Genomic DNA, 22053 nt, shown 5'->3' on the forward strand with positions numbered 1-22053 from the left:
TAACTGCTCTACAATATTGCATTTGTTTTTCTTGTACTACTGTATGAATCAGCTCTGGGTATACTATATCCACTCCCTCCTGAACCCCTCTCACCCATTCCATCCCTCTACGTTATAACAGAGCGCTGAGCTGAGCTGCTTGCACTATAAAGCAGCTTCCCACTAGCTATCTAATTTACACACGGTAGTGTTACTATGCCATTGCTACTCTCCTAGTTTGTCCCACCCTCCCTTTCACCCCCTGTTTGGACACGTTTGTTCTCTACATCTGTGTCTTCCTGCCCTGCAAATAGGTTCATCTCTACCATTTTCCTACATATAACATATATGCATAAATATACAATATTTGTTTTTCTGACTTCTCTCTGTGTGATAGACTCTAGGTCCACCCACATCTCTACAACTAAGCCAATTTCATTCCTCATTTTGGCTGAGTAATATTCCATTGTATGTATGTATGTGCCATACCGTTTTTATCCATTCATCTGTGTTTGGACATTTAGGTTGTTTCTGTGTCCTGGCTATTGTTAAACAGTGCTGAAGTGAACCCTGGGTACATGGGTCCTTTTGAATTATGTTTTTCTCACGGTATATGCCCAGTAGTGGGGTCATGAGATAGAAATGATCTTAATAAAATATAGAAATAAATTCTGTTAGTGTACAGCTCTTCAACATAAGACTTAGTAGCATAGCAAATAGTAAACACTTATAGTAATTATGCACTATGTAGTAGCTTCTAGATACTATCACTGTTCATCGCAGGGCCAATTGTATATTATTAAAGCTACAGTAATTGCTAATATTGTAATTAGTATTTATTTCAAACCTACTGAATTTTATATCAAAGTGATTATAATGTATTTTGCCTTATTAACTTTATATTTGTTACAAGTACTGAAGTAGTATTATTAAGTAAAATTTCTTTTTGTTTAATGCTTTAGTCTTATGTTTTACTGCTTTTTCAGAATGCAGCTGAGGAAGTATATTACTGAAAGTACTCTTGAAATTGCTTTGCCCTCTCCAAACACTCCTCAAACTTTGACAATATTACAATTAGGAAATAGAGAACACCTCTAATAAGACACTCTGTATAATGAGGGTTTTAAAATTAGGGGTTTGAATGCCTAGGCTGAATCTCTGGACAAACAATATACACAGTCAACGTATAAAATTCAAGCACTTCATGTATATTACCTGTAATCATGAATATATGCATATGTTGTGTTGGTCTGCTTTTTTTTTTTAAATCAAGACTGTCTTTTTCCCCCTTATATCTCTCCAAGTTAATTTCATTTCTAAGAAAAAGTATACTAACAAGAGTTGAGCTCTATTATGATAATTGGTTTGGTTTTACTGCGTGGGCACTGTGAGCAGCTGGAGGCCCAGCATAAGAGCTTCTGTGGATGATGCCAAACTACATCCTGCAGCTTTGAGCACATGCATATTTTTCCACCCTCTTTCTTTCATGATAACATGATCTAAATGTAAGCCAAAAATGACATAAATGAAAATCACAATTAGAAGAAAAATTACAGAGTCCACAATGAGGTTTAAACAATCAGAATTCTGATTCAATTAAGATAACAGATATCATTGCCCAAAGCTTTGGCATTATTCTATATATAGATTTTGTTTCACAAATAAGAGGACAATTTGGATAGTGTAATCATCTGAAACTGTGCTAATTGTGAGAAAAGGGAAACCCATGAATTCATCTGTCACCGAAAAGTTAGTAAGGTCATGATGAGAATGTATTACAGGGAAAGGACTCTGAAATTTAAACTGACATTTCTCAATCGGTACTCTGTGGGAAAAATATTTACTTAATAAAAGGATGGAGTGTAAATTTATAAAATATATAAGGAAAAAGAATTAAAAGAAGATCCAGGACCTTGAGCTAGACAAAGAATTTCTGAACACACACAAAAAGGTTATGTAATAAGTACTTACGTGTGTGTGTGTGTGTGTGTGTGTGTGTGTGTGTGTGTGTGTGTGAGTCTCAGCTGTGTCCAATTATTTGCGATCCCATGAACTGTACCCCCAGTAGGCTTCTCTGTCCATGGGATTTCCCAGGCAAGAATGCTAGAGTGAGTTGCCATTTCCTTCTCCAGGGCAACTTCCCAACCCATGGATCAACCCAGGTCTCCTGCATTGCTGAAAGATTCTTTACTGTCTGAGCGACCAGAGAAGCTCCTTTTTGTATGTTTAGACTTTATTCAAAGTAAGAAACTGTTCATTTAAGAATGCCACGTACTGAATAAGAAATAAGATACCTGTGGAGGGAAGATACTTACAATAAATACATTTTGACAGTTTCTTTTTGTTTGGTTTATTCTGTGAAAAATCTTTTAAGTTTAATTAGGTTACATTTGTTTATTTTTGCTTTTTTTTTTTGCCTTTGAAGACAGAACCAAAAAGAAACTACATGAAAGAGTGTTCTGTCTATGTTCACTTCTAGAAATTTTAGTGTTTCAGGTCTTACATTTAGACATTTAATCAATTTTTAGTTTATTTTTTTATGTGGTATGAAATAATTTTCTAATCTCATTGTTTTACACATAGCTTTCCAGTTTTCCCCACTTCATTTAATGAAGAAACTATTTTTTCTCCTTTGTATATTCTTGCCTTGTTTGTCACAAATAGACAGTGAACACATGGTTTTATTTCTGGGCTGTCCTTTTTCATTGATCTGTTGGTCTTATTTGTGTCAGTAATATGCTATTTTGATTACTGTAGCTTTGTAGTATAGTCTGAAGTCAGGGAGTATGATGACTTCAATAACTTTTCTCAGGATTGCTTTGGCAATTGCTTTTGTGGTGTCATAAAATTTTAAGATTGTTTGTTGTAGTTCTGTGGAAACTGTCATGAGTATTGATAGGGGATGCATTAAATCTGTATATTGCTTTGGGTATATGAACATTTTAGCAATATTAATTCTTGTTACAATATTAATTCTTACAGTCAACACATCACTCCATTTTTTTGTATCATTTTCAAATTCCTCCATCATTATTTTGTAGTTTTCAAGGTATAGGTCCTAATTGCTAGGTACTTTATTCCTTGATGAAATGGTTTCCTTGATTTCTATTTCTGTTACTTCATTACTAACATGTGGAAAAACAACAGATTTCTGTATTCTAATCTTGTACACTGCCACTTTACTGAATTCATTTATTCTAATTCTCATTGGTACAGTCTTTAGGGTTTTCCATATATAGTATCAAATCACCTGCAAATACTGATAGGGTTATTTTTTTCCCTTCAAATTTGAGTACTTTTTTGTTTCTTTTCCTTGTCTGAGTTCTGTGGCTAGAATTTCCAATGATATGTTAAATACAAGTGTATACATACTTGTCTTATTCCTGATTTTAGAGGAAAGGCTTTCAGCTTTTCACCATTGAGTATGTTGTTAACTGTGGGCTTGTAATAAAAAGGCCTTTATTGTGTTGATATGTTTCATCTTTACCAACTTTGATGACAGTTTTTGTCATGAATAAATGCTAAATTTTGTCAAATGCTTTTCCTGCATTTATTGAGATGATCGTGTAATTATTATTTCTCCTCTTGTTAATGTGTATCTCATCAGTTTATTTAAGAATATGAGTCATTATTGCATCCCTGAAATAAATCAAACTAGATCATGGTGTATGATTCTTTATATATATTTTTGAATTTGATTTGTTGATATTTTGTTGAGGATATTTGCATTTATATTCATTAGAGATAATGACAAAAATTTTTTTTGTAGTGTCTTTGTCTGGTTTGGGTGTCAAGGTAATGGTGGTATTATAGAATAAATTTGGGAATGTTTCCTTCTCATCAATTTTGTTGAATGGCTTCAGGATAGATATTAGCCATACATATGTTTGGTAGAATTCTCCTGTGACACCATCTGGTCATAGACTTTTGTTTTATAGGAGAATATTTATTATAAATTGAATTTCAGTACTAGTGATTGGTCTGTTCAGAGAGCCTATTTGTGCCTGATACAGTTTTGAAAGATTGTATTATGTTTTTCCAGAAATTTGCCCATTTCTTCTAGGTTGTTCATTTATTAGTATTTGACTGTTCTTAGTGTTCCCTTATGATTTGTTATATCAGTGTGATATCAGTTGTACATATACAAAGTATTAAAACTCATTGGTAAAAAATAAAAAGAAAAAAGAATGACATTTTGTAATTTGCAAAATGTTGATGGACCTGGAAAGAATTATGCTTAGGGAAATATGTCAGACAAAGCAAACACTCTGTTATCACTTATGTTGTTACTGCTAAGTCGTGTCTGAATTTTGCAACTGCATGGACTATAGCCTGCCAGGCTCCTCTGTCAATGGAATTTCCCAGGCAAGAATACTAGAGTGGGTCACCATTTCCTCCTCCAGTTATCACTTATACATTGAATCTAAAAAACAAAACCAGTCAGTGTATATTACAAAATAGAAACATACTTACAGATATAGAGAACAAACCAGTGGCTGCTGGGATATTGAAAGATACAAACTACCATGTGCAAACAAAATAAGTAACAAGGGTATGTTGTACAGCACAGGGAAATACATCTATTTTTTTTTGTTAAAACTTTAAGTGTGATATTATGCTGCACACCTGAAACTAATACAGTAAATTATACTTCAATAAAAAGTATGAACCAATGTAATCTTATGTAAAATAAAACATTAAGGCAATAAATGGTTCAATAAGAAAATGAGCAAAAGACATAGACATTTATTTCACTAAGGTATATATACAGATGGCAAGTAAGCACAAGATAATGTTCAACAGTATTAGTCATGGGAAAATGCAAATTAAAACCACGATGAGATACCATTACACTCCTATCAGAATGGACAAAATAAGAAATAATGAAAGTATCAAGTGTTACAAAGGATATGAAGAGATGAGTCATCCATACGCTAGTAACAGTTTTAAATTATATAGCCACTCTCAAAATTATTTTGGCATTTTATGAAAAAACAAAAGATACACTCCCACAAGGTCCAGAAATTAGACTCTTGTTTAGTGATGCTGGAGAAATGAACTTATGTTCACACAAAAACATGTATATGAATGCTCAGAGCACCTCTATTCATAATAGTTGAACACTGAAAACCACCCAAATATCCTTCAATGGGTGATTTTTAGACAAATTATTATATATCCATGCTATAGAATACTGCTTAGCATTATAAAGAAGTAAACTACTGAGAAACCTAGTGACTTAGATGGTTCTCACGATATTATACTGAATCTTAAAAGTTACTTACCATGCAATTATATGTGTGTAACTTTCTTTAAGTGACAAAATTATGGAGCTAGAAAAGGGATTAGTGGTTCCCAGGGCATAGGAATGAGAGTGGAAAGAAGGAGCATGGGAGAGAATGCTATAGGAAAGGATAGTATCAAAGGGGTATCAAAGCATGAGTATCGTTATGATTTTGAAACTGTTCTTAGAACTGTATTTTGGCTAAAGCTATGGTTACATGGATACACCTATATGATAAGATTACAGAGAATTAAATACACACATATAAACACACACACACACACGTGACTGTATGTAAAAGGTGAAGCCAGATAAGTTTGGTGGGTGGTGTATTGTCCATCTCCCAGTTGATATATTGTGCTTTGGTTATGTAGAGCGTCACCATTTGGAAAAACGAGGTGAAAGGTATAGCTAACCTCTCTTAGCTATTTCTTACAACTGCATGTTACTTTATATTATCTCAAAACAAAAAGTTTAATTTTAAAAGTTTTATTCTAATCCAACAGAAAAAGAGTGCATACCATGAATTCTTATATTCAAAAACTGGCAAAATTTTCTGTGGTGTTACGTGTAAGGATAGTGGGGAAGGTCATGAATTAAATGATTTTATAAGAAGGTGATTATATATGATTATATATAAATAATATGTTATTATGTTTTGTTTCTTGACCTGATTCTATTTGTAAGTATTTCCATATTGCAAAGATTCATTGAATGATACACTTGACTTGTGCATTCTTCTGCTCATTTTTTTTTTCAGTTTTTAAGAAAGTTTACTTATAAAGGACTGTCGGGGCATGATATACTTGAGGAAAAAGTGAACTTGACCATCACATTTTTTTAAACCACTTAATTAAGGTATGATTAATATATAAGTATCTACACACACATTTCTACAAATATTAAGATCACAGACTATTTGAAAATATATATATACATGTGCTTATATATATGTGTGTATAGAGACTTACACATAACTTTATATATATATATGTATATAAATCTGTTATATATTTGAGAAATTCTGAATTAGTGGATCAAAAAGTCCGTATATGTACAAGTCACTAGAAAATACTTGACATCTTAAATCCTTGGAGTTCTGAGAAATAGGACAAATTGATCAAGCTTTAGGAAAGAAGAATGTCTTAATTATGTAATTACCTATGTTTAAGAAAGAGAGATTTATAATCAAATCATTTAATTTAACTACTAACATTAACCTTCATACAATAGCTTAGAAGGAAATTTATTACTGATTAACGAATCATTTGGAGATATTCAGTAGATGTCATTTATTCACTTTATTTTTATTTTTTTTAAATTTACAATACTGTATTGGTTTTGCTATTTATTCACTTTATATCTATTTTCTAAGTAGGTGGAAAATTATAGAATATGGAGTGGGATAAAGAGTTCTAAGACAAATAACAAAAAATATGTCTAAAAAACCAAAGTGCTTTCATTCAGCATAGAAATATCAGTTATGAGTAAACTAGTAAATAGAGATTTCAGGTACTTTATTTTGTTACATTTGAACATAAAATGTTGTTGGGAAAAATAAGTGAAAACATAACTATTAAGCAGGAAAATAGGCACATTTAACACACTGTCTCTCTTTCTTTTTCTCTCTGTACATATATAAGTGTGTATATATATATTTCCTAATTTTGTTTTAAGCCCTAGATCCCAAGCCTTTAATTCTCATTAATGTACTTGCCAAGAGGCACTGATTATTAGGGGCTTCCCATGTGGTTCAGCAGTAAAGAATTCACCTGCCAATGAAAGAAACACGGGTTTGATCTCTGGGTCAGGAAGATCCCCTGGAGAAGGAAATGGCAACCCACTCCAGTATTCTTGCTTTGGAAATCCATGAACAGAGGAGGCTGCTGGGTGCAGTTCATGGGGCTGCAAAGAGCTGGACAGAACTTCATGATTAGATGACAACAACTCATTATTAGGGAACAATCGTGGATATAGAGTGCTCTAGAGAAGAATCTGGTGCAGCTGAGTTGAATATTCTTAGATAAAATGAAATCTAAACATTCACACAAAGATGCAATTCTTTTCTAAGTTTACTAGCTATCCTATAAAGTTGAGTTTTAACTTGTTTTCTTCTTTAAAGTTCTATGAATACTGCTATTTGGGGTGATTATTTTTTCTGGCATGTTTGCATTTCTCCAAGCAGAATTTCATTTTCTTATATTTTTACTATATTTGTAACCTCTCTAGGTCAATTTATTTCTCTGTTTATCCTACTCTTTTGTACACCTGCCAATTTATTATCATTCATGCATCCCTGTAATGTGCCCTTTGCTTGCCTTTCAAGATCATTAGTTTAATACTAAAGATTACCACTCACACTAGCCCTTAAAACTTTCTCCTTGATATTCTCCACATCCCATTCAATGATACGTGTCATTACCCTTTCTTTGTGAATTTGGGCCTGTTTTTAATCTATAAAATCATTCTCCAAACCCATTTAAGATAACTTTGCAAATATTATTATATGTATGGCATGATGTCAAATATTCCATAAACATATAAGATTGACATAGGATAATACACACAGTACCTAGAATATCTGAATTATTTTCTCAGGAAATATCTGTGTGCATGTGTGTGTGTGTGTATAGAGAGAGAGAGAGAGAGTCATCTATATTTTTAAGCTCCTGATCATTGCACAGACATTTTGAAACATCAGAAGCATCACACAGATGCAATTAGTTCTTTATAAATTTAGCCAGTGTTACCATGATCTAGCTAGCTAGCTATTGCCCTGGAAAACAAACCTACACACAGACACAAACACTTACTTTGAGGTTGTCTGTTCAGTGTCTCTCTTGATATGTCATGTCAAAATAGTCTGCTTTCCTCTTTTACTCAGAAATATACCTTCAATCAAAAAAGTATGCAGTTGAGTTCATTACTGACAGTTTTTTAGATCTATCAGAATTGTAGTGGTATTTAGTAGGCCGTATATTTGCTAATTCCTTTAGTTTATTTAAATTTTAAAAATTTTAATTTTAATTTTTTAAAGTACTTATAATGTTTTGTTAATAGCTTCTACCATAATACTCAACTTCCATAAAACAAGTGGTTTGCACGGTAATTGTTACCTCTTGGTTTAGTAAATAAAGTTTCCATATAATCACAAGTCTGGACAAGTCAAGTTGGGGAATAATATAAGATTTTATCCATTTGCCAAATATTTTATTTAACATCTTTTACTTCATGCACTCTTCTGGAGTCTGAAGATGTAATATAAGACAGCATTTTAAAAACCCAATTTTGAAGACATGATAGTCTGACAAGTATTTCTAAGGTGAGAGCAAATAGGAATTGCATAAACATGTATCACAACATGTATTATGCTAGACTTGTTTTCATAGAACACTTTGGTTGATTTGGTCATGTTCAGTAATGGTACATCATAAATTCTTTATTAAAATATTGCAGGTAGCCGAAGTATAAAAAACAAGTTGGGTATTTTCACTTAAATGGAAATAATCTATTTTTATCACTTCAATTTTCATGTTACTTTTATTTTAATTCATTATTTAAGGCATATATTATTTGGTATTTTTTTCCCCAAGAGTGGTAATTTGGCTTTATTTTCCTTTTACTGTAAGTTTTACTGTTAGAAGTTTTTTTGTTTTTTTTTTTACCAAAAGTGAAAACTCCATAGCATATATAATCATTCTCCATTGGAAAATAAAATTCACATTTTCAGGGAATCACAGTTTCTCATTTTTCATTGGCTGAACTTTTTGGTAGGTAGAAATATAATTATTCATTAGTTAGCATTCAGTTATCTTCATTATGAATATTTAAATCCATAACCATTTCCATTCTACTGTCATACTTACACCTCCACATTTTCTATTTCCTTATGTTCTCATAAGTTATACAGGAGATTGAATGGATTTCAAGTCATTCATTTTTACAACTTCTGGTCGATTCTGGGAAATATTTTGAAGATTTAACGTTTTTGCCAAACTCAAGTTTTGGTATAACTTCTAAGTAGCCTCTACTTATCATAATTTCTATTAAAATAGAAAGTATTTCAAGGAAAAAGTAGGTTTACTTATTGACTTGGGGCCAACTCTTCCTTTAGACATCATGGCTAGGATGCTCATTACTTATGGGAACTGTCAAAAATGCTTTAATTTAGTTTAAAATTAGAAGAAAATATCAAACTTTTAGGTCAAACAGTATTTTAATATATAATGGTAATATATTAATCTTTATATCCATATAGTTATAAAACATAATTCTGAATATTTTAATATTTGTTTGAATTAAAAAAGGGGCAAAGAAAGCAAAAATGCCAACATCCCACAGAAGTCATAATCAAGTTGATTGACCCTGTTTCTCTTTATTGAAACATCGGATGCTGTGGGATTATTGATGAATATAATCGGTGACTATACACAGAAGATTTTACTCTATACATATCACTCAAACTATTGTATTTTGTGTGTATTTGCTGAGTGAAAGCCATTTCCAAGCATTTTATACATTTTCTAATCTCCACCATTGTCATATTAAAGAATTGCTTATAAGGGAAATATAGTTGAATGAACAAGTTGATTCTTGTGTAGTGAAGGACAAGTGAACCCTAAGCCATTCAGGGTTAGTATTAAATAAATAATAATAAATAAATAAATATACACAGAGTTAATGGGGAAAAAATTTGACCAAACATAGAGAATAATAAATTTTATTCTCGCTATGTATCTATGAAAGTCCCCTAAATTTTTATAAAATCTTGCCCTCAATGATCTTCTCTATATTTGTATAAAATTAAATGATAGAGTATTTCAAAACTAACTCAGAAGAGAATAGTAAGATTTAGGTTAATTTTTGAGGTTATGTTAGAAAAGAAAAAAGTTATAAAGAAAACTGCTAAATTACTTAGTCCATAGTTCTGTAAGTTAAATCACTACCTCAGTCTATATGGTTGTAGTTCTTGATGTTCATAAGTACTAAAAGTATTCTCATTAATTAATAATGTGATCTTCTCTTTCTACCCTTAATTCAATGATTTCCTGCAGATTGCGTTTTAAAAGAATACAGATACACAAAATATAATTAAAGTATCTAACTGAAATGCATTCAGTTTAATTATACTGAAGAAGGTATAAACATTATACCATTATAAACATGTAGCTTTTTAATTTTCTTAATGTAGGAAGAAAAACTGTAACAAAAATTAAACTGTGTGTTTTATTTTTTGTACATTTATTGACTGAGCATCAGAGGACAGTATATGATTGTCTTGGGAAGTGGTATTATTTCATTCAAACTTTGTGATTTAGGGGTGGGGACAGGCTAGGTGAGATCCACATTCTTTGATATGATCCTATAAACTCTTATTTTAATGTCTTAAAGATATTCAGTGTTAAGAGAAATACAGTGCAAAAGAAATGGAGAGTTTTAAATGACCCAGTTAATTTCATCAGTCCTGGCATATCAACATGGGTATTTTAATTTCTACCTCATACTACAGTAAGCAGATGCTGTGGGTGAGCTTGTTGTTCAGTCACAAAATTGTGTCTGACTCTTTGTGACCCTGTAAACTGTAGCATGCCGGGCTTCTCTGTCCTTCACGATCTCCCTTAGTTTGCTCAAACTCATGTCCATTGAGTCAATGATGCCATCCAACCATCTCATCCTCTGTAGCCCCCTTCTCCTCTTGCCCTCAATCTTTCCCAGCATCAGGGTCTTTTCCAAAGAGTCAGCTTTCTGCATCAGGTGGCTTCAGCTTTAGTACACTTTTCCAGTGTTCATTCAGGGTGTATTTCCTTTAGGATTGACTGGTTTGATCTCCTTGCTGTCCAAGGGACTCTCAGAAGTCTACTCCAGTACCACTGTTCAAAAGCATCAATTAGAGTAATTATCCCAATGTCTTTCTCTAATACTTGTTTGTCTGGCCTAATTCCAACTGGATTTTGCCCAGGGCATCCTAAGTGAGATTTGCCACAGGGTTTCTGAGAAAACATTTTTTCCTGGATAAATAGAATAAGCTTAGATGTACAGAAGCATTGTCTCTTTGATTTTCCCTTTTCCCTTTGGTATGGATATGATCCTTCTTGTATTGGCACATGTATTATTTCTGTGAGAGTGAAAACCATGCATGCCTGAATGGTAGAACACAAAAGCAAAAAGTGCTACACCCTTGACTTCACTGATGGGCTGGACTAAACCCAGATAGAATCTACTTCCGGAGTTTCTATTACATAAGATAAAGTGTCTCTTAAGTCATCATTATTTGTGAGTTCATTTTTTATGTTATAAAGAATGAAATAGTTTCTGATATCTTCATACTACAGCTTTTTTTTTTATATTCCTTTATGGGAGTATCTTTGGGAAAATCTGTTTACTTCATTGGCACATTAAATTATTATAAAAATACTTGAGAATTTTATTGCAAAGATTCAGTAATAGTAGGATTTATCCAAGTTTTTACAGCTTAATATATGTATATTTACTTAACTCTCTGTTTATCTATTTAATTATGTAAGCATGCCATACTAATGGTGATGAGAGAATATCTCACTATGGATTTAATTTGCATTTTTCCAATTACTAGTGACATAAAATCTCCTTTCATATGTATGTTGGCCATTTGTGGATTTTTTTCCCAGTGAATTGCCTTTCCTATTTTTGCTCCTTTATTTGCTTGTCATTTTGTTCTCATAAAATTCTTGATGTTCTTTATAGTTTGTAAACATTACAGTTAAATTTATTTTCTTCTCTGAAAGGACTTTGCTTTTCTGTACTTCATCAAAAAATCTCTCCCTGCTAGAACATTATTAAGATGTTGTCCTCTATTATTGAAGTTGCTTTTACATTTAGCTAATTAATCCATATTGAATTAAAATGCATATATCCTGGGAAATGAGGATATAATTTTTATTTCACCATGTAGATAAATTTTTGCTATTGTAAATGGGGCCATCTCCCCATTCACAGGTTTTAAGAATATGTAGAGATGAAATTGTGTTTTATGTATCTATAAATTTTGATTTATCTAGCCACTTTGCTGAAATGTTTTATATTTGAACAAGACCCTCATATTTCCTAAGATACTCTTTGATGGAAAAACCATATTTTTCCATTATTTCTTAAGTTCTTATTTCCTATTCTCATGCTGCAGAGAAGGCAATGGCATCCCACTCCAGTACCAGTACTCTTGCCTGGGAAATCCCATGGACGGAGGAGCCTGGTGGGCTGGAGTCCATGGGGTGGCTAAGAGCTGGAAACGACTGAATGACTTCACTTTCACTTTTCACTTCCATGCATTGGAGAAGGAAATGGCAACCCACTCCAGTGTTCTTGCCTGGAGAATCCCAGGGACTGGGGAGCCTGGTGGGCTGCCGTCTATGGGGTCGCACAGAGTCGGACACGACTGAAGCGACTTAGCAGCAGCAGCAACAGCAGCAGCATTCTCGTGCTGTTTGCCTGGTTTTGACCTCCAAATCATCGTTGAAAATAAGTGACTGTGATTTTGAAAAGTTGCTGTTAAGTATTTGGTTGCATTTCTTCCATTTCCAGGTAGGAGTTAGTGTCACTTTCCTCTGAACTGGGATAGGATTTGTGACATGTTTGACCAATTGAGTATGACCTAAGTGATACTATGTGGTTTTCTAAGTTACATCAGAAAAGACCTTCAATGGAAGTTCTTATTCACTGGAACACTGGCTTCCCCCATCTGCTATGTAACAAGTTTTAGTACCATAAGGCTATGATGCTATGAGGAATCCCAACCACATGTAGAGGCCATGTGTAGGCATGCCAGGTGGCAGGCCCACGTGAGCTCAGCCTTGTTAATATATATGTGAACAAAGAAGCCACCACCAGATGATTCCAGTCTCCAGAAATCTGTGGGTTCTCAAGGAGTCCCATGTATCACAGAACAGAGAGAGTCATCTCTCGTGTGTACAGTTCACATTTCTAAGTCCCAGATCCCAGGTACATACAATTGTTGTTATTTTACATCACTAATTATTGATGGTGGTTTAGTATGTAACAATTAATAACTGGAACTGGAAAAATCCACTTTTCTTATTCATGTCTTTAATGAAAGTATCTTGAAGATGTCAATGTTAAATACAATATTTGGAATGAATTTTGATAGGGCTATTCGCTGGTCCCTTTTTCTTGACTTTTCCATCTTCTAGAAGTCTTCCACATTCCTTACCTTAAGGCTCCTTACTCATCTTCACAGCCAGCATGATAGCATCTTTGAATCTCACACTCTGATGCTCCTGTCTGTCTTTCTCTGATAAAGAATCTTAAACTACCTTGGGCCTACATGGATAATCCCCGCATGGCAAAACCCTAACAGAATGGCATTGCAAAGTCTCATTTACCATGTAAGGGAACATATTCACAAGTTTTGGGGATTTGGACATGGACATCTTTGGTGCAGAGGAACAATCATTCTGCCTGGTACACCATCCAATTTGCGATTGATACTAAAATTAACCTTGCCCTTAATTTCCCCAGTGATAGTCCCTAGCTATCCAATTAGACCTGCCCTAGTAGAAATCTTGAACAGAAGATAGCCTTAGGTTATCCCCAAATAATCCCCAAATCTCAGCACAGACAAGCTTGTGCAAAAAAAATCTAGTTAAGAATAGGAAGCAGGATACATTTTGCCTCTCATTTTCTGCTTGTCTCCTTGGTGCTCCTGTTCATATCGTAGGACTAACCATGGCCACTTTGAAAAGAAGTTTAATGGTTTTTAGTAAATGGGTTTGGAAAAACTGGATATTTACATGTGAAAGGATAAAATTGAACTCGAATTTACACTACTCACATAAATCCCAGAATGGATTAAAGATTTAAACGTAAGACCTGAAACCATAAATGCTTAGAAGAAAACAGAGAGAGAAAAAGTTCCTGATAATAGTGGTTGGCAATAGTCTTGGCAATGATTTTTTGGAATGACATCAAAAGTTTAATAAACAAGCAAAAATAAACAAATGGGGCCACATAAAACTGAACAGCTTCTGCGGAGCCAAAGAAGCTATCAACAGACTGTAGAGGCAACATAAGGAATGGGAGAAAATATCTGCAGATGATTTATCAGATAAAAGGTTAATATCTAAAATATATAAGAAACTTACACAATTCAATCAAAACAACAAAACGAAATTTAAATGGGGAGAAAACCTGAATAGATTTTTTTTTCCCAAAGAAATCATATAGATAGCCAAAACATGCATGGAAAGATCCTCAATTTCTCTGACAATGAGAGAGTCAAAACCACACCTCATACTTGTTGGAAAGGTTGTTTCCTGAAAGGCAAGAAATACAGATGCTTTTGAGGATGTGGATTAAAGAGAACCCATATTTCCCTTCACGTATTAATAAGCAGGTCAATGGATTATAGTTTAATGGGATGTTCCTTAAAAACTTGGGAGAGCTGATATTCCTCTTTGAGACTGCTGTTACCAGTTGCTCTTTCTTGAACAAGGTTCATTCATCATCAGTCTTATTCTCAGGTTTAACTGTGAGTCACTGTAGTACAGGTTTCTGTATGTGCCAGGTCATGTAACATGCTAATTCAGAACTTCTGTAGAGCAGTTAAGGTTAACTTCAACAATGATTACAACTTTATTTCATTGCTTGTATTACCTGAAGAAGCTGGTGTATTGTCCTTTCAAAGATTAAATATTCTATTTAAATACAAACCACATTCATGGCCCATTTCCTAAATGTTATATACCATGCTCTGTGTAAACACAATTTGATTTCAAAAGCTATTAACCTAAATTTTAAAATTCCTGTATTAGGCCAGACATAAAATACCAGTGCAAAGTAGAAAGTGTTTTCCAATAGCTCATTTCTCTAAACAATATCATTACATTGGATATCACTCTTTTATGCTTATTGAAACCCATTGCTGCTGTTTTTTTCCCTTGCTTTCATTCTGAGACCACACCTTGGTCCCAGATACTTGGTGTCAGATAATGTTATATGGTTGTTGGTGTCGAGTCACTAAATCACATCCAATTCTTTTGCAGTACAGGAGCTTAAACACAATTCATACATAATACCTAGTTTCTGAATATTTTGTTTTTCTGTTTCCTCTTCAGTTATAGTACCATGGCCTCACCATCCATTTACCATTGCACTGAGTTTTGTCTTGTTGCTGTAGAATGTGTTCATATTTTACTTATATTTGCTACATATTGAATCACTAATGTTAGCCATTGAATTAAATATCAAGAGAGATTGGATGGCACAATTAGTAGTATATGTGACTATGAAATTGCAAAACTATGCAAAAACATTCCTCAAGTGGATATTTCATGAAATGCCAAAGCATAAGTATAAATTCTAATTTTGAGGATTTTTTTCACAGGAATCAAAGAATAAATTCCTCAGATGTTTTGCTTTCTTTTTACTTAACTAAAAAGCTTTTATAATTTGTAAGTATCCTTCTATCAATAAGTTGTCCCCTAACCTGTAATATTTTCTAAATCTCCTATAAAACGTTTCAGATAAATAGATTTTTGTTTCTTCTCCTGAAGATTTTGATTATGTATGTCTGGTCTGGGATGTAGGAGTTGATATTTTTAATAAGCGCCCTCATTATTTCTGGTTCACAGTCACATTTGGAAACACTAACTTAGATTCCCTCTTGATCTCTTGCTAACACTAAAGTCCAAAGTGAGCTTTCAGAAAGTGCTGGATTGCAGCCAATGCATTGTGAAATTCTTTTTTTTTTTTTTTTAACAACTGCTGTCTATGACAGTATTCTGTGTTGTTGATTTAAGATAGACCCTTATGCCAGTGTAAGGAAGGAAGACTTCAATTTGCTCTCTTTGGGAGCTTGTCTTAAATTCATGTCCATACAGGACCATTAAGCTTCCATACAGAGGCAGAACACAGGAATGGCTATTCCTAATCAGGGCCATCATTTGTCACTCAGAGAGAAACTTTATATACTTAGTTCTTGGACATGCATTGAAATGAAACATTGTACTAAAGCAACAGAAATGAAGGAAAATCTTTGAAGTTTTAAGTTGATCATGATAATATCTGTTGCTTCAGTCCTAAATAAATCACAATATACCCATTTTAAAAATGGATATTATCTTCTGATTTATACCCCACAGCTGAATTCAGAAGCAATTATTTACTAAATAATGATATAAATTATGAGGTATTAGAGAATAACTGAAAACAAATTATAATGATAAAAGTAATAATATTAATAATTAATAACAGCATTATTATGCTACATTTGACAGTAAGCTATCTGAAGAATTGTTAACATAAATAAAGATTATTGTGTCTTTCATTGAGCTTATGTTACACACTGATATATGATAATAAAATATAAGAGATGGATTGATTAATGTTTATTATCGGCTGCTTTCTCAGTGTGGAGAAGGTAATGGCACTCCACTCTAGTACTCTTGCCTGGAAAACCCCATGGATGGAGGAGCCTGGTGGGCTGAAGTCCATGGGGTTGCTAAGAGTCGGACACGACTGAGCCACTTCACTTTCACTTTTTACTTTCATGCTTTGGAGAAGGAAATGGCAACCCACTCCAGTGTTCTTGCCTGGAGAATCCCAGGGATGGGGGAGCCTGGTGCGCTGCCGTCTCTGGGGTCACACAGAGTCGGACACGACTGAAGCAACTTAGCAGCAGCAGTAGCAGCAGCTTTCTCAATGATAGGATATAAATCTTTTAGAAATAAAGGATCAGATCTAAAGCATATTTATTCCTGTGAGACATTTTGAGAAACATTATTTTTTAGGAACATGTTTCAGAGAAACATTGTCTAACAGATGTTAAGAGTAAAGTTGGCCTGGAGTCTTATGGTATCTGCGAATTAAAAGATTTTAGTGTAGAAGTCATAAGTATTTTTATTTTTTAATATATGAATGAACCATACTTTGTGTTTATCTTACCTTATAAAATGTAAATGAAGGTAAAATATATGGCAATTTTGGTGCTAAGCTACCTAGTTTTTCCTGCATAGTTGCTCAATTTAATGTTGTTGAGTTTCTAAGTCGTGTCCAACTCTCTGCGACCCCACTGATTGCAGCACGCCAGGCCTCCCTGTCCCTCACTATGTCCTGGAGTTTGCCTAAGTTCATGTCAATTGAGTTGGTGTTACTATCCAACCATCTCATCTTGTGCTACCCTCTTCTCCTTTTGCCATCAATCTTTCCCAGCATCGGGGTCTTTTGTAATGAGTCAGTTGTTTGCATCAGGTAGCATCAGTCCTTCAAATGAGTATTCAGGATTGATTTCCTTTAGAATTGACTGGTTTGATCCCCTAGCAGTCCAAGGGACTCTCAAGAGTTTTCTCCATCACCACAATTGAAAACCATCAATTATTTATGGTCTAACTCTCACATTTGTACATGACTACTGAAAAAATAATATCTTTGACTGTATAGACCTTTATTGGCAAAGTGATGTCCATGCTTTTTAATATGCTGTCTAGGTTTATCATAACTTTCCTTCCAAGAATCAAGTGTCTTCTAATTTCATGGCTGCAGTCACTATCTGCAGTGGTTTAGGAGCCCAAGAAGAGAAAATCTGTCACCGCTTCCACTTTTTCCCATTCTATTTGCCACGAAGTGATGACACCAGATGCCATGATCTTAGTTTTTTGAATGTTGAGTTTTAAGCTAGTTTTTTCACTTTTCTCTTTCACATTCATCAAGAGGCTCCTTAGTTTCTCTTCGCTTGGTGGCTCAAAGGGTAAAGCGTCTGCCTCCAATGCGGGAGACCTGGGTTCAATCCCTGGGTCAGGAAGATCCCCTGGAGAAGGAAATGGTAACCCACTCCAGTATTCTTGCCTGGAGAATCCCATGGACGGAGAAGCCTGGTAGGCTACAGTCCACAGGGTCGCAAAGAGTCGGACATGACTGAGCGACTTCACCTACACCTTCTGCCAATCAGGGTGGTGGTGTCTGCATATCTGAGGTTGTTGATATTTCTCCTGGCAGTCTTGATTCCAGCTGTAATTCATCCAGCCCGGCCTTTCGCATGATGTACTCTGCATATAAGGTAAATAAACAGAGTGACAATATATGGTCCTGTCGTACTGCTTTCCCAATTTTGAACCAGTCAGTTGCTCCATATAAGGTTATAACTGTTGCTTCTTGTCCCATATACCGTTTCCTCAGGAAATAGATAGGATGGTCTGGTATTCCATCTCTTTAAGGATCTTCCACAGTTTGTTATGATCTACACAGTTAAAGACTTCTGTGTAGTCAATGAAGCAGAAGTAGATGTTAATGACCCAACAGATGCTGGCAATTTGATTTCTGGTTCCTGTGCCTTTTCCAAACCCCATATATCTCGAAGTTCTCTGTTCAAGTACTGCTGAAGCCTAGCTTGAAGGATTTTGAGCATAACCTTATTAGCACGGAAAATAAGTACAGTTGTACCTCAGTGTGAACATTCTTTAGCACTCCTCTTCTTTGGGATGGGATGAAACTGATCTTTTCCAGTCCTGTGGCCACTGCTAGGGTCTTCAAATTTGCTGACATAGTACGTGCAGCATTTTAATTGTATCATTGTTTAGGATTTGAAATAGCTCAGCTGGGATTCTATCACCTCCACTAGCTTTGTTGGTAGTAATCCTTCCTAAGGCCCACTTGACTTCGCATTCCAGGATGTCTGGCTCTAGGTGAGTGATCACACCATCAGGATTATCTGGGTCATGAAGATCTTTTTTGTACAGTTTTTCTGTGTATTCTTGCCTCCTCTTCTTAATCTTTTCTGTTTCTGAAAGGTCTGTACTGTTTTTAAGTGATCAATTTAATGATAAATGTAATAAATGTAGATATATGTTAAGCTACTTTGTTTATAGTAATGCTATTACACAAATAACTAATACAACTTACGTGGTGCTGACTGTGTCAGTCACTGTTCTAGGGGCCTTAATTTTTTTACTCATTTTATCTCCCTAGCAGCCTTAGGATATTATTAACTCCATTTTATAAATAAGAAAATGGAGGCAAATAGTGATTAAATAATCACTAGTCCAGTTTAAATAACTAATCCAGTTTCAATGAGGAAATGAGTGGACAAGATATGATTCAGATCTAAGCATCTTGGCTCTTGAGTTCAGGTTATTACCCTCTAAACCACATCCCTGCCATGCCCTTGTGAAAACCTTAATGAACCCTAAATTAGCCCAAACTAAAAATCTCCAACTAGGATATATCATATGTTTCTTTGAAAGCCTAATACATACTTTGCTTGTTAATGGAATGAAACTTAATGTTTGTAGGCTATCTCATCTGAATTCCACTGAGGTATTTTCTCACAAACACTGCCAAGACTTTTTATGCTTGTTGGCAAGCTCAATTAAACCAAGAAATTGGATTCTTTAGTTGGTTAGACAAGGGAGAGTAAAGATTGGTTACAGCCTGTCTACAATCTGTTTGTATGCAGTTAGAGAAGAATCCTCTGCCAGAAGACAATTAAGGCAGGGCACTGTAAATATTTTAGTAGACATTATGTAATCATTGCTCCCCCTTAAGTATCTTATCCCATCATTTCATTCTCCCAGTTAGACTAAACAACTCTGATATTTCCCATTGTTAAAATTAGAGTAAAGGGAAACTTGTAGCATGTTCTAAAGAGTCCTTTTCATAAACAGAGTTGAGAAAATGGCAGTCGATTATAAAATAAATTGTCAGTGCTGCTACATTATCTTGTTTTGTAATGTTTGATATATCAGATATCAGCACTATATTGGGATGCTGAATAGCGTCAGATTCAGGGTGGCAAATAAAGGACTACATGTAATGCAAAAATTCTAATTGATTCTCTTTCAAATCTGATGTTCATCTCAGTCTAGTACGTGGCCATCCTATCATTATTCTAGCATTCAGGTCATCCCCATTTTTATATCATGTAATAAATGTTTACCATTTAAAAAAAGAGACACATGATGGAATTGTTTGCAACAACCCCATAAAATTCCCTAAATATCCATCCTTTCCTCACTGCTCAGAGTACTCTAGACCTGTCAAACAAGTCTCTAAGGCCTGAATGTATCTTCCCATAACTATAGGTCTCCACTCATCTCTAAGTGTCTACCTTGCTTCTACCAGATTATTGTGTGTATCAATTCTATGCCATCTTATTATCTACCACCTCTTCACATCTCAAATCTATGTATAATATTTCAGTTTGAAATTTTGAAATGATACATTTCTGTGTTTATGTCATCCACTGGATTCCGAATTCTAGTGCTTTTCTCACAGTCAGTTTTTTGTTCTCACTCCATAACATAATCGGTTTTGAACAAAATATTTGTTTATTGTCTGAGTGAATGAACTAGTTAATGGTTCATGTTCTCATAAAATATATATATATATATATATATATGTACCCATGTGCATTAGGTGTTGAGACTATTGATCAGGTTGAAAAAAAGTGGAAGTTTAGTCACTCAGTCATGTCCAGCTGTTTGAGACCCCATGGACTGTAGCCTGCCAGGCTCCTCTGTGCATGAATTCTCCAAGCAAGAACATTGGAGTGGGTAGCCATTCTCTTCTCCAGGGGATCTTCCCAACCCAGGGATTGAACGCAGGTCTTCTACACTGCAGGCCGATTCTTTACCGTCGGAACCAGCAGGGAAGCACACTGATCAGGTTATTAAATTTTAAAAGTATTCAGGAAGACACTTGTGGGATCCAGCTGCCCTTAGGTCTGACACAGTGAAGTGTATCATCTGCCTGATGTGTCACTCGTGGCAGAAAAAGGGAGTTACTAAATGCTTTCAGTTTTATAATTCACAAAAGATATTTAAGGTATGTCTGTTTCTTCTGAAAAATCAGCAAAATGAAACAATCCCCCTAGTTTATAAAAAAAAGAAATCTTTATTTTGTATAATATGTCTACCTTGAGGTTATCTTTCCCTTCTTTTGTTTCTTTTAGGAAATCTTTCAAAAGGGGCAAGGGGCAAAGAAAATAAAAGTGAGACAAGAGTTATCTGAATAAATAATTATTAAAAATAATAAAAATTTAAATACATAGCTTTATTGTATAATGAAAAGTTATCTAAATAATTTTATTCAGATAAAGGTAATTTCTGTAACACTGGGTTTCCTACTCATTAGAGGATACTTGTTACTAATTAACTAGAAGATGTTCACTTGAAACAAATAGACTGCCTGGTATTTCTCCAGCAAAGATGGATTTATTTAAGAACATCAGACAATTCCAGTTAAAGGTACTGCAACTGTGGCAAGCCAAGTAAAGTCCCCATATAGCAAGGGAAGGAGAACATTTTTATAGAGGGGAGAAACCTGAGAGGGTTGTAGTAAACAGAATCCATAGCTTTTCATTGGCTGAGTCTTTCTTCTTCCTGTTGGACTCTGCTATCATTGCAGGGAATGAGAGTTGCCTCTGTGGTCTCCAAAGTCAATTTTGTGGAATTTTAAAAATATATATGTATATTTAAATATATGTGTATATAAGGGCTTCCCTGGTAGCTTGGACAGTAAAGCATCTGCCTACAGTGCAGGAGACCTGGGTTTGATCCCTGGGTCTGGAAGATCCCCTGGAGAAGGAAATGGCAACCCACTCCAGTATTCATGCCTGGAAAATCCCATGGACTGAGGAGCCTGGTGGACTACAGTCCATGGGGTCACAAAGAGTCAGACAGGACTGAGCGACTTCTCTTCACTTCATATATATGTATATATTTACAGAGGTTATAAGAAAATTGTATTCAGTTCAAACTTGCCTACACACAGTGTTTTCTGTGAAGCAATATTTACCAAGTACCCTG

Source organism: Oryx dammah, unplaced genomic scaffold, assembly GCF_014754425.2.
Source record: "Oryx dammah isolate SB20612 unplaced genomic scaffold, SCBI_Odam_1.1 HiC_scaffold_5, whole genome shotgun sequence".
NCBI lineage: Eukaryota > Metazoa > Chordata > Mammalia > Artiodactyla > Bovidae > Oryx > Oryx dammah.